Genomic DNA, 11,880 nt, shown 5'->3' with positions numbered 1-11,880 from the left:
AGTAAAAAACAATAGCACTGGCAGTGTGATATTCCACTAATGAATATACCTCCTTATCTGGTGCAACTCTGCAAGCTGATATCATTCTCAGATTTGTCATCAGCTGTCTGAAGCCCTTTGCCACAGACAATCTCTATGACCTGCCTGGAACTGCTGCTCCCAAACCCTTGTCTCATGGCTCATACCCCTGTAATATATCTAGATGCAAGACCTGTCCCATACATACTCCTACCACCACCACCCACTCCAGTTGTGATGTTAGCCTGCTTTATTTCTTCGTTGATGGTCCTCGGTGTCGACATACTGCATTGTGACACTGGCTGAAAAAATAGGGGGGGTGGGGGGGTGGGGTGGAAGTGCAGTACTGATTACCATAAATGATGTAGTCGACAGGTGCACAGTTACATTTCACAGTTCTTTACTTTTACTGTTCACAACCCTACCCCCCCTCCCCCTTATTTTACAGTTACATGGCCACTGCACTACTGATTAACTTTCGATAAGCCTTATTAATAGGTTGCGGGCAAACATCCACATATTGCTGCAATAGTTTACTGTAGAACATTTACGAGCAGTAAAAGCCTAACCACACATTTCACAGTCTTTCAAATAAATTGAATAGACACTGTCATTGCTTTAACATATGACCTATTGGTGTAACACTTATTTCACAGTTAAGTTGATGCATTGCTGTTGATCTAACCGATACAGGTTGTGTGTCTGAAACTCAGCCACGGACTGACTGCCTCAGGACCAAAAATCAAGCCCTTATATATCCTCACAATAATAGACACTGAAACTACACATTGTTTGATGTTTAATTTACAGAAATCACAGTTAAAACTTAACTCATTAAATTAACTGAATACATCTAAAACTTCCTTCTTTTTAACAATTTCTCCTACTAAAAGGGTTAAGCCAAATTATTTGTTTAAATGATGAAATTAACAGATATATTTATACAAACAATACTATTGACAAAACTGGGAATTACTTTGCAATTAATTAAGGGCTGGCTTTCCTAACATGTTTTTGAATAGAGCCAAATAGATACTTTACAAATACTGTTAGTTGTTCCCCCAAATGTTTATAATTAGTACCGAATTCATATTTGTTTATACGCCCAACAATAGAATTTAAGTTATGAAACAATCACTGATTCACCCTATAATAAAAGACACTGACTAGGAATAGTCAAAATAAATTATAAAATCAATTACATACATAAAACTGAGTATAAAGTTAGATCTGGTGTTATATTCTTTAAAACTGAGGGCCAACCTTTCTTGTATACGAAAATGCAGATTATACTCACATATGTTAATGGTATTCAGTTCAAAAATGAAAAAAATGAATTTTAAGCAGGCAGATGGTGAAACAAGAGGGAAAGTAAAAATATCCCAGCTTGCTTTGTCAAAGAGTCCAGTCACAAGCATTGTCTATCTCATCAAAGGCAGGGCTACTTGTGAAACCAGTTATTTAATCTACAAGCTAAGCTGCAAATACTGTGCTGCATTCTATGTGGGCACGACAACCAACAAGCTTTCTGTCCACATGAACGGCCACTGACAAACTGTGGCCAAGAAACAGCTGGACCACCCAGTTGCTTAACACGCTGCCCAATATGACATTCTTCGTATCAATGACTGCTTCACAGCCTGTCCCATCTGGATCCTACCTACCAACATCAGCTTTTCTGAAATGTGCAGGTGGGAACTCTCCCTGCAATGTATCCTATGTTCCCATAACGCTCCAACCCACAACATTTGTTACTCATTGTCCTTTAGACACATATCCATTATCCTGTTCCTACTCCAGCACTGTACAACCCACTATTCCACCAATGCACCCACAGTCTTTCTACTTCTCTCCTTTTCCGCTGCCCCCCCCCCCCCCCCTCCTGTTCTCTGTCCAACCTCCAGACTGCACCTAGCTTCCCTACCCTCTCTCTCCACCTCATCCATGTATGCTTCCACAAGCAGCACTTTTCTGTCCACCACCCCTACCCCACTATCCCTCTCCCACGATGCCTCAGCCTCCTCCTTACCCCCACCACCCAGACTGCTTTCCTCATCATGCGCTGCTGCTTGCAGCCTGGCACAACAGTCAGACACTGTAGTCATGAGTGTGAGAATTGTGTGTGTGTGTGTGTGTGTGTGTGTGTGTGTGTGTGTGTGTAATTCTGATGAAGGTTTACTTGTTGGACAGTCTTTTTGTTGTGTCTATCTGCAAACCAGGATATCTGCTGTATGGTGAATAACACTCCATCCTTTTAACAATATTGTCATTATTTCATCCTGTGGAATTAGTGAAGTCTGGTGGCAAGAGGTACAACACTTCTGGTTACATGAATAGAGGGTTATAAATACAAAATTAAATATCGGTAATGCAGGAGTACATTTAATAATGAATAAAAAAATAAGAATGTGGATAAGCTACTATGAACAGCATAGTGAACACATTATTGTAGCCAAGATAGGCATGAAGCCCACGCCGACCGCAGTAGTACAAGTTTATATGCCAACTAGCTCGGCAGATGATAGAGAGATTGAAGAAACATATGGTGCAATAAAGGAAATTATTCAGATATTAAGGGGTTGAAAATTTAATATTTATGGGGGACTGGAATTCGATAGTAGGAAAAGGAAGAGAAGGAAAAGTAGTAGGTGAATATGGACTGGGGAATGAAAGAGGAGGCCGCCTGGTAGAATTTTGCACAGAGCATAACTTAATCATAGCGAACACTTGGTTTAAGAACCACAAAAGAAGGTTGTATACATGGAAGAGGCTTAGAGACACTGGAAGGTTTTAGATAGATTGTATAATGGTATGACAGAGATTTAGGAACCAAGTTTTAAACTGTAAGACATTACCAGGGGCAGATGTGGACTCTGACCACAATTTATTGGTTATGAACTGTAGATCAAAACTGCAGAAACTGCAAAAACGTAGGAATTTAAAGAGATGGGACCTGAGTAAACCGAAAGAACCAGAGGTTGTAGAGACATTCAGAGATAGCATTAGGGAACAACTGACAAGAACAGGGGAAAGAAATATATTAGAAGAAAAATGGATAGCCTTGAGAGATGAAATAAGGAAGGCAGCAGAGGATCAAGTAGGTAAAAAGACAAGGACTGGTAGAAATCCTTGGGTAACAGAAGAGATATTGAATTTAATTGATGAAAGGAGAAAATATAAAAAATGCAGTAAATGAAGCAGGCAAAACAGAATACAAACATCTCAAAAATGAGATCGACAGGAAGTTCAGAACGGCTAAGCAGGGATGGCAAGAGGACAAACATAAGGATGTAGAAGCATATATCACTAGGGGTAACGTAGATACTGCCTACAGGAAATTTAAACAGACCTTGGGAGAAAAGAGAACCACCTGTATGAATATAAAGAGCTCATATGGAAAACCAGTCCTCAGCAAAGAAGGGAAAGCAGAAAGGTGGAAGGAGTATATGTAGAAGGTCTATACAAGGGAGACATACTTGACGGCAATATTATGGAAATGGAAGAGGACATAGGTGAAGATGAACTGGGAGATATGATACCAAATCAAGAATTTGACAAAGCAGTGAAAAACGTAAGTCAAAACAAGGTCCCGGGAGTAGACAACAATTTGTCAGAGCTACTGATAGCCTTGGAAGAGCCACCCATGACAAAACTCTTCCAGCTGGTGCGCAAGATGTACGAGACAAGTGAAATACCAGCAGACTTCAAGAAGAATACAATAATTCCAATTCCAAAGAAATCAGGTGCTGACAGGTGTGAAAATTACCGAATTATCAGTTTAGTAAGTCACAGTTGCAAAATACTACCATGAATTCTTTACAGACGAATGGAATAACTGGTAGAAGCCAAAATCTGGGAAGATCAGTTTGAATTCTGTAGAAATGTCAGAACACGTGAGTCAGTACTGACCCTATGGCTTACCTTAAAAGATAGGTTAAGGAAAGACAAACCTACATTTCCATCATTTGTAGACTTAGAGAAAGCTTTTGACAATGTTGACTGAAATACTCTCTTTCAAATTCTGAAGGTGGCAGGTGTAAAATACAGGGAGCGAAAGGCTATTTACAATTTGTACAGAAACCAGATGGCAGTTATAAGAGTCGAGGGGCATGAAAGGGAAGCAGTGGTTGGGAAGGGAGTGAGACAGGGTTGTAGCCCATCCCCAATATTATTCATTGTAGTAAAGAAAACAAAAGAAAAATTTGGAGTAGGAATTAAAATTTATGGAGAAGAAATAAAAACTTTGAGGTTTGCTGACAAAATTGTAATTCTGTCAGAGACAGCAAAGGACCTGGAAGAGCTGCTGAATGGAATAGCCAGTGTCTTGTAGGGAGGATGTAAGATGAACATCGACAAAAGCAAAATGAGGATAATGTAATGTAGTAGAATTAAACCAGGTGACGCTGAGGGAATTAGATTAAGAAATGAGAAATTTAAAGTAGTAAACAAGTTTTGCTATTTGGGGAGCAAAATAACTGATGATGGTCAAAGAAGACAGGATGTAAAATGTAGACTGGCTGTGGCGAGGAAAGTGTTTCTGAAAAAGAGAAATCTGTTAACATCGAGTAAAGATTTCAGTGTCAGGAAATCTTTTCTGAAGGTATTTGTATGGAGTGTAGCTGTGTATGGAAGCGACACAGGGACAATAAATAGTTTAGACAAGAAGAGAATAGAAGCTTTCAAAATGTGGTGCTACAGAAGAATGCTGAAGATAAGATGGGTACATCATGTAACTAATGAGGAGATACTTAATAGAATTGGGTATAGAAGAAGAATTTGTGGCACAACTTGACTAGAAGGAGGACATGTTCTCATACATCAAAGGAACACCAATTTAGTACAGGAGGGAAGTGTGGAGGGATAAAAATTGTAGAAGTAGACCAAGAGATGAATACACTAAGCAGATTCAGAAGGATGCAGGTTGCAGCATTATTTGGAGATAGAGGCTTGCACAGGATAGAGTAGCACGGAGAGCTGCACCAAATCAGTCTCTGGACTGAAGACGATGACGACAACAACATTTCATCCTGTATTTTCCATTGTTTCAAAGAACTGAATTGTCACACGAACAGTCAACAATTAACCAAGCCATTTAGCTAAGGTTTGGTGATCCTGTATTTGTATTTTGGCACACAGTATTTCATAGAACTATGGATGCACTATACTACAGCCGCAGATAAAGAGCAATGATGCTGCAAAAACTAAAATATGTACCAATAATTATCACACATGCATTCAAACAGAAAGATAAAAAATGTATGCGAAGTACAGGATATTGGATAAACATTGCCAGAGCAGACTTTGAAATGAAGAAGTCAAAAGGATTATATAAACAGAACTGTCAAAGTAACAGATGCATGTTATGCAATAGCATATCGAATATAGGAAAGATTTTTTTTCCATTTGTAATTTTCAACTATACTATCATTTTTTCATGCTGAGGGCTTTGAGAAATATGAAAAATGATTCCCTGTTGAAATGATCGCACAGCCAATAGCATTATATTAATTTTCAGAGAAGCAAAGTCTAAAAACTGAAGTAGGACTTTTGTTTCATGAGTAACACTAACATTTTTAGTTCACAAGTGAAATGACCTGGAATCAACATTTTGAGAGAACACAAAATTTTGACAATAGTCACCACTGATAAAATCTTCTCAAATGATCATCTGGGTGGTTGCATTGACTTGTCAGAACATTTCAGTGAGTCTTGTACCCATCTTCTTCAGAAAAAGTGTTGCGATGCCGTGTTCTGTATATTTATATAACCGCTGGACAGCTGAGCTCTTCCGTAGGTGCCTCTGGAAGAAGGTGCTGTGCTGGTGGTGGGGGAGCATGGTTTAGCCCTGGAGAGACATTGAGTCCTGATGTTTGTCTGTTCTGGCTGCGGATACCGCTACTTCAGAATGGAGCATCCTGTCGCATTTTCACTATTGCAACATGTCACGCTCTGCTGAGTTTGCCACGCTCTGCTGAGTTGAAATCTCCTATCCCAGTTTATTAGGCTATTGTGCAGACTTATTTCTACTGCCTCTGACAACTGAGTCCCAGAATTCATTGACACTGCATAGCTTCTTCATTTGTTCAAAATCGAAGATGTGTTCTTCATTCATGCTAAGCTCTACCAATGTGCACTTGTCTTTCTGCCCTACTCGAACATTTCTGATATGTTTTGTACAGTGCTTGAGATGCATCACTGCATCTGTCAGTATACTTCATCCCATATTCACACTCAATACTGTAAACACTCAACGTCTGTTGTCCAAGCTGGTCTTTGGTTGAGCCAAGCATGTCCTTAATGATGCAACAACATCTATGACATGTTAAGACCATCAACCTACTCTGCAGCTCAGGAATGGGCACAGACATCATCAGAAGGCTTTACCTCAGGGCACTGGCACCACCACGACTATATGGTCTCCTGAAAATACAAAAGGAGGGAGTACTCTTGCAGCCTGTATTGAACACCATAAACTCGCCAGCAAACAGGGTAGCCAAACATTTATCACAGTTGCTAAAACCTCTCGTCAGTCACTGCTAACACTACATCAACTCCATTGAATTTGTGGAAACACTCCAAGGATTAATCTTGGACAAGAAGAGCCTACTAGTCAGCTTTGAAGTCACATCGCTTTTCATCCGGGTATCACTTGATGATCCTTCCTTCTACTCGAGGGACTCTTTGACAAGGACACAGAAAACTCTTTCAACACGTACTAACCATCAACTATTTCAAATGTGGTAGAGAATCCTATGAGAAAATAAATGCAGTTGCCAAGGTTTCTCCATTAGCTCTGGGTATGGCCAATTTATTCATGGTGCACTTCGAGGATGCAGCACTGAATACTGCCCACCTAAAATCAAATGCATTCTGTAGACATGTAGATGACACCTTCTTGATGTGGCCACATGGCAGAGAAAACCTACACGAGTTCCTACATCATCTCAGTGGTATACATGACCGCATCAGATTCATCATGGAGAAAGAAGAGAATGGACGCCTATCTTTCTTGGACATTTTGATCAAGAGCAGTCTGGTCTGCACTCAGTCTTTATGAAGGAGATGCACATGGACCTTTACCTTAATGCTCAGCATTGCCACCATCCAGTGCAATGCAACTTGGTACATAGTGTCAGGTCCATCTGCGACAGGCAGAACCTGCTGGATCAGTCGTAGCATCTGAGGGAAACTTTCTATAAAAATGGTTATGAGAAACAAATTAGATGTGCCTTATAAACTGATAAGAGCAGGGTGGACAACCAAGAAGAAGAAGAAGAAGAAGCCAAATGTGATGCATTCTTCCGCATCGGGGCTCGCCGACAGCCAAGTTCATGAGAATAATTGAAAAGCATCAAATAAAGACCTTTCCACACAACACAGGAAATTAAGGACGTGCTGAGTTTGAGCAAAGACCAGTTAGGACTTTAGGCACTGGGCACTTAAAATATTGAGTGTGAATGTGAGATGCTGTACATCCGACAGACACAACAATGCATATCACAGTACCATGCAGAACACGTAAGGAACTTCATGGTGGCAAAGCACAGAATGAATGAGGAATACACCTATGATTCTGAACAAACGAAAAAGCTGAACAGTGCCAACAGGTTTTGGGACTCAAACATCACAGAGGTGTAAGAAATAGGTCTACACAACAATATAATAAAGCAGGATAGATTACAACTCAGCACAATGTGGGATTCCGCAATTGCAAAAATATGACAGGAATGCCCCACTCTGAAGGCAGCAGCATCCACAGACAGAATGGACAAACATTGGGACTCAATGCCTGTACCAGGGCCAAGCTGATTTCCCTCACCATTGGTGCACCATCCTCTTCCAGAGGCACATGATCGGCCTGCCCACAGAAGACATCAGTAGTTGTATAGATTTGCAGAACAAGGCATCCTGACAATTCACCTGAAGATGATGGGTACGAAACTCATTGAAACATTGCAACAATACAATGTCACCACTCGGCTGATCACCTAAGAAGATTTTATCATGGAATATGCAGGAAAGCCTACAATCACATATAATTGTCTCAACAATGACTATGATTAGTGCTGAGGCTGGCAGATGCTTCTTAACTCTGTAAAAGATTTTTGATGCTTTTAAGCAGCACAATGAGTAACACACAAGGTTGACTGCATCAATAATGTTGTCTGTCATATATAGGTGTACTAATGTTATTTTAAACTATTTTATTACATTTGTAGTTATATTCTGTATTAAAATTGTTTGGGTTCCATACAAATTTTGAAGTAATTTTATTATGCGTAGATATTTTGAATTCATGTGTGGCCCTCCAGTTACATTAGTCATGTGAAACCACTGATTAGAACAAATTCAACTCCTCATTCGATATAGAATAGCAGTACAATTTAAATTTAGTTGACAACTGCTCATGTAGTGCATTTCTATAAAATCACAGGAAATTCATACCAAGACGTGTTGTTCCTCGGAAAGCAATTTTTTGTTCTCAGAACAACAAATTGAGGACTGAGAGAAATGCTTAGGCTGTATAAAAATGACCGAGCGTAACCAGGCTGAGCACATGGGGAGTGTATTCAGGCAGAACACCTGGGTATAATAATTATGGATTCGAGATCACAGCCCATTTGGTGTTAGAAACACTCACTCAAAAGTTGTCTTCCTTCTACATTTATAATTATGGACTAAATTGGAACCAGTGAGAACACTGAATGAAATTAACATAAAAAATTCAGCATTCTAAAAGGACAACCATCAACTACAGCTTATCAGTGTTATACAATGAGTCCGTGGATGGCACACCTACAGAAGATGTTTAAATTGGTATCTGCCTAAGACAACCAGCTGCAAATAGCTTTGGCAGTACTAGGTTCGATAATGAACCAATAATACACTGCTTTGTTATAAAACTCACTTTCAAACCAGTCCTGTTAATATTTAAACTTAGTAATGTTATTGCAATGGACACTTTTTCCAAATGTTCATTTCTGATGAAACTTCCGCACAGATAATTCCAAGCCATGGTGGTGATAATTTACATCAGTTTCATCCCATGACGTGTCCACTGGCTTAACTTTTTTTTCAGCTTTTCTTGCATGTAACTGTGTGGCACAGAACGTTGCTTCTGAAATCCCAACAGGATTATCTACGGGTACACATCACGTTTATATTCATGCAATCAAACAACTAATCTTCAAGTACTGTCAGCACTTCCACAGCTATGTTTGGGGTGACGTTCTTCCCAGTACTGTACAAATTTGCACACCTCAAAATTCAACAAATATGCACCCTCAGGTCATTCACCATTTGTTAACAAACTAACTAGCGCGTAACTTCCTGGCAGTTTAAAACTCTGTATGGACTGGGATTTGCAAGCAGAACATTGGCCTGGAGGCAGGGGTGAGCAAATAGCTGAGACCAGGGCAGTTAGGCTGCCAGCGTGTTGCCTATGTGAGCAAGTAGCTTGGTCGAGTGCCCTCTGACAGGGGGACCAAATGCTTCATGCATGTGCAGTACAAAGTGTGGACACTGCACTAAGTCTGCCAGGCAGGTACCCTATACTACATGTGTCTGCCCACAAGTGAGCTGATGGGCACTCCACAGAGCCGAATTGGAACAGCCTGTCTTTTGCTGTGACTAACCATTTCATCACAATATTCTTTGTTCTGGGAGAGTAAGCACTGTGAGGTGTGCAGGAGCATCTTCATGTTTGCAGGGCAATGACTGATCCATTAAATATTCGGTATATAGGCACGTAAATTCTATTTCTTCTCTACAATGTCGGCTCACCCTGAAGATGACAAAGATACACAACTGAAATATCAGAAGAAATAGAATTTATGTAGCTGCATGCCTGAAATTTAATGGTTTACACAGGGGAACTTCTGTGAAGCTTGCAAAGTAGAACAGGGATGCTGACAGAAGTAAGGCTTTTACAGTTGGTCATGAGTTGTGCTTTGATAGTGCAGTTCGCAGATCATTTGCCTGTGAAATGATCTGCCCACAAGACTTGCAGTCCCCAACTCTGAAGATAGGTTAGGTTAGGTTAGGTTAGTGTTGTTTAACGTCCCGTCGACAACGAGGTCATTAGAGACGGAGTGCAAGCTCGGGTTAGGGAAGGATGGGGAAGGAAATCGGCAGTGCCCTTTCAAAGGAACCATCCCGGCATTTGCCTAAAGGATTTAGGGAAATCACGGAAAACCTAAATCAGGATGGCTGGAGACAGGATTGAACCGTCGTCCTCCCGACTGCGAGTCCAGTGTGCTCTGAAGATAAATTCCATAATATCAATATGTAGTAAATTACTCCATGGAACATAAGGAAAATATATGCAAGAATTGGAATAATGTCACTTTCATGTCAACATAGGATAAATATATATATTCATATAAATATTGTAATTAGTTTAGTGAACAGGATATGATTCCACCACAACTGACAATCAAAATTCATAATTGTTCATAGATATCTCAGGGAAAAATCAAGACTACTGCAAAGTACACAATCTTATTTGTTCAATGATTCTGATTTAATCTGTTTGTTGTGAGATATATGTATGTTTAGTAAGTACGAATATAATAGAGGGAAACATTCCACGTGGGAAAAATATATCTAAAAACACAGATGATGTGACTTACCGAACGAAAGTGCTGGCAGGTCGATAGACACACAAACAAACACAAACATACACATGAAATTCAAGCTTTCGCAACAAACTGTTGCCTCATCAGGAAAGAGGGAAGGAGAGGGAAAGACGAAAGGATGTGGGTTTTAAGGGAGAGGGTAAGGAGTCATTCCAATCCCGGGAGCGGAAAGACTTACCTTAGGGGGGAAAAAAGGGGTATAAACTCGCACACACAAGTAGCTTGATGGATATGTGTGTGTGTGCGTGAGTGTATACCCCTTGTTTCCCCCTAAGGTAAGTCTTTCCGCTCCCGGGATTGGAATGACTCCTTACCCCCTCCCTTAAAACCCACATCCTTTCGTCTTTCCCTCTCCTTCCCTCTTTCCTGATGAGGCAACAGTTTGTTGCGAAAGCTTGAATTTCATGTGTATGTTTGTTTGTGTGTCTATTGACCTGCCAGCACTTTCGTTCGGTAAGTCACATCATCTGTGTTTTTAGATATGTTTAGTAAGTACTGTTTTTAGATGGGCCTGATTACTTAATTGGAGCTTTTGGTTAGGGAGCCTGTGCTAAAAATGGACACCTGTATCTTTGCATCTGATATATAAAAGATGGACCAAGAGGAAAACATGGAAACATAGTTATATAAAATTGATGCATGAATGGAAAACACACACACACACACACACACACACACACACACACACACACACAGAGAGAGAGAGAGAGAGAGAGAGAGAGAGAGAGAGAGAGAGAGAGAGAGAGAGAGAGAGAGAGGTGGGGGGGGGGGGGGGGGTCGAGAGAGAAACGAATTTATAAAAATACAATCTCATAACCATTACAGTGCACACTATTATTTGTCAAGCTACTACTGATAGCTCCAGAGGGGAATGCAACAAGTGGAGGTATTAGTTCTGGCCAACAAAAACTGAAGGACGAGGACAAGTTGAACAACAGGAAGGGAAGGGGGCCTACTATGTGTGTGCTATATGTTTGATACCAAGTCAAAGCAGATCCGAAACAGTCAAGAATTCCTTACATAATATACATAAGTGCCTTGTTGACAAGTTTGTTTTCAGTTGTATTTATTAGTACGAATACTGTATCAGTGCTCAGAAGCAGCATTCAGTGACATAGTTTATTCTAACAGACATTATCCAAGTCACATATGGCTCCAGTGTCGAGTAAACAATTAATTACTCATTCTCAAACAAAGAAGCTCAACAAGACAACTGGTACTAGCT

This window comes from Schistocerca americana, chromosome 7 (assembly GCF_021461395.2).
Source record: "Schistocerca americana isolate TAMUIC-IGC-003095 chromosome 7, iqSchAmer2.1, whole genome shotgun sequence".
NCBI lineage: Eukaryota > Metazoa > Arthropoda > Insecta > Orthoptera > Acrididae > Schistocerca > Schistocerca americana.
The sequence above is the reverse complement of the archived record's forward strand: the minus strand, read 5'-3'. Positions refer to the sequence as shown.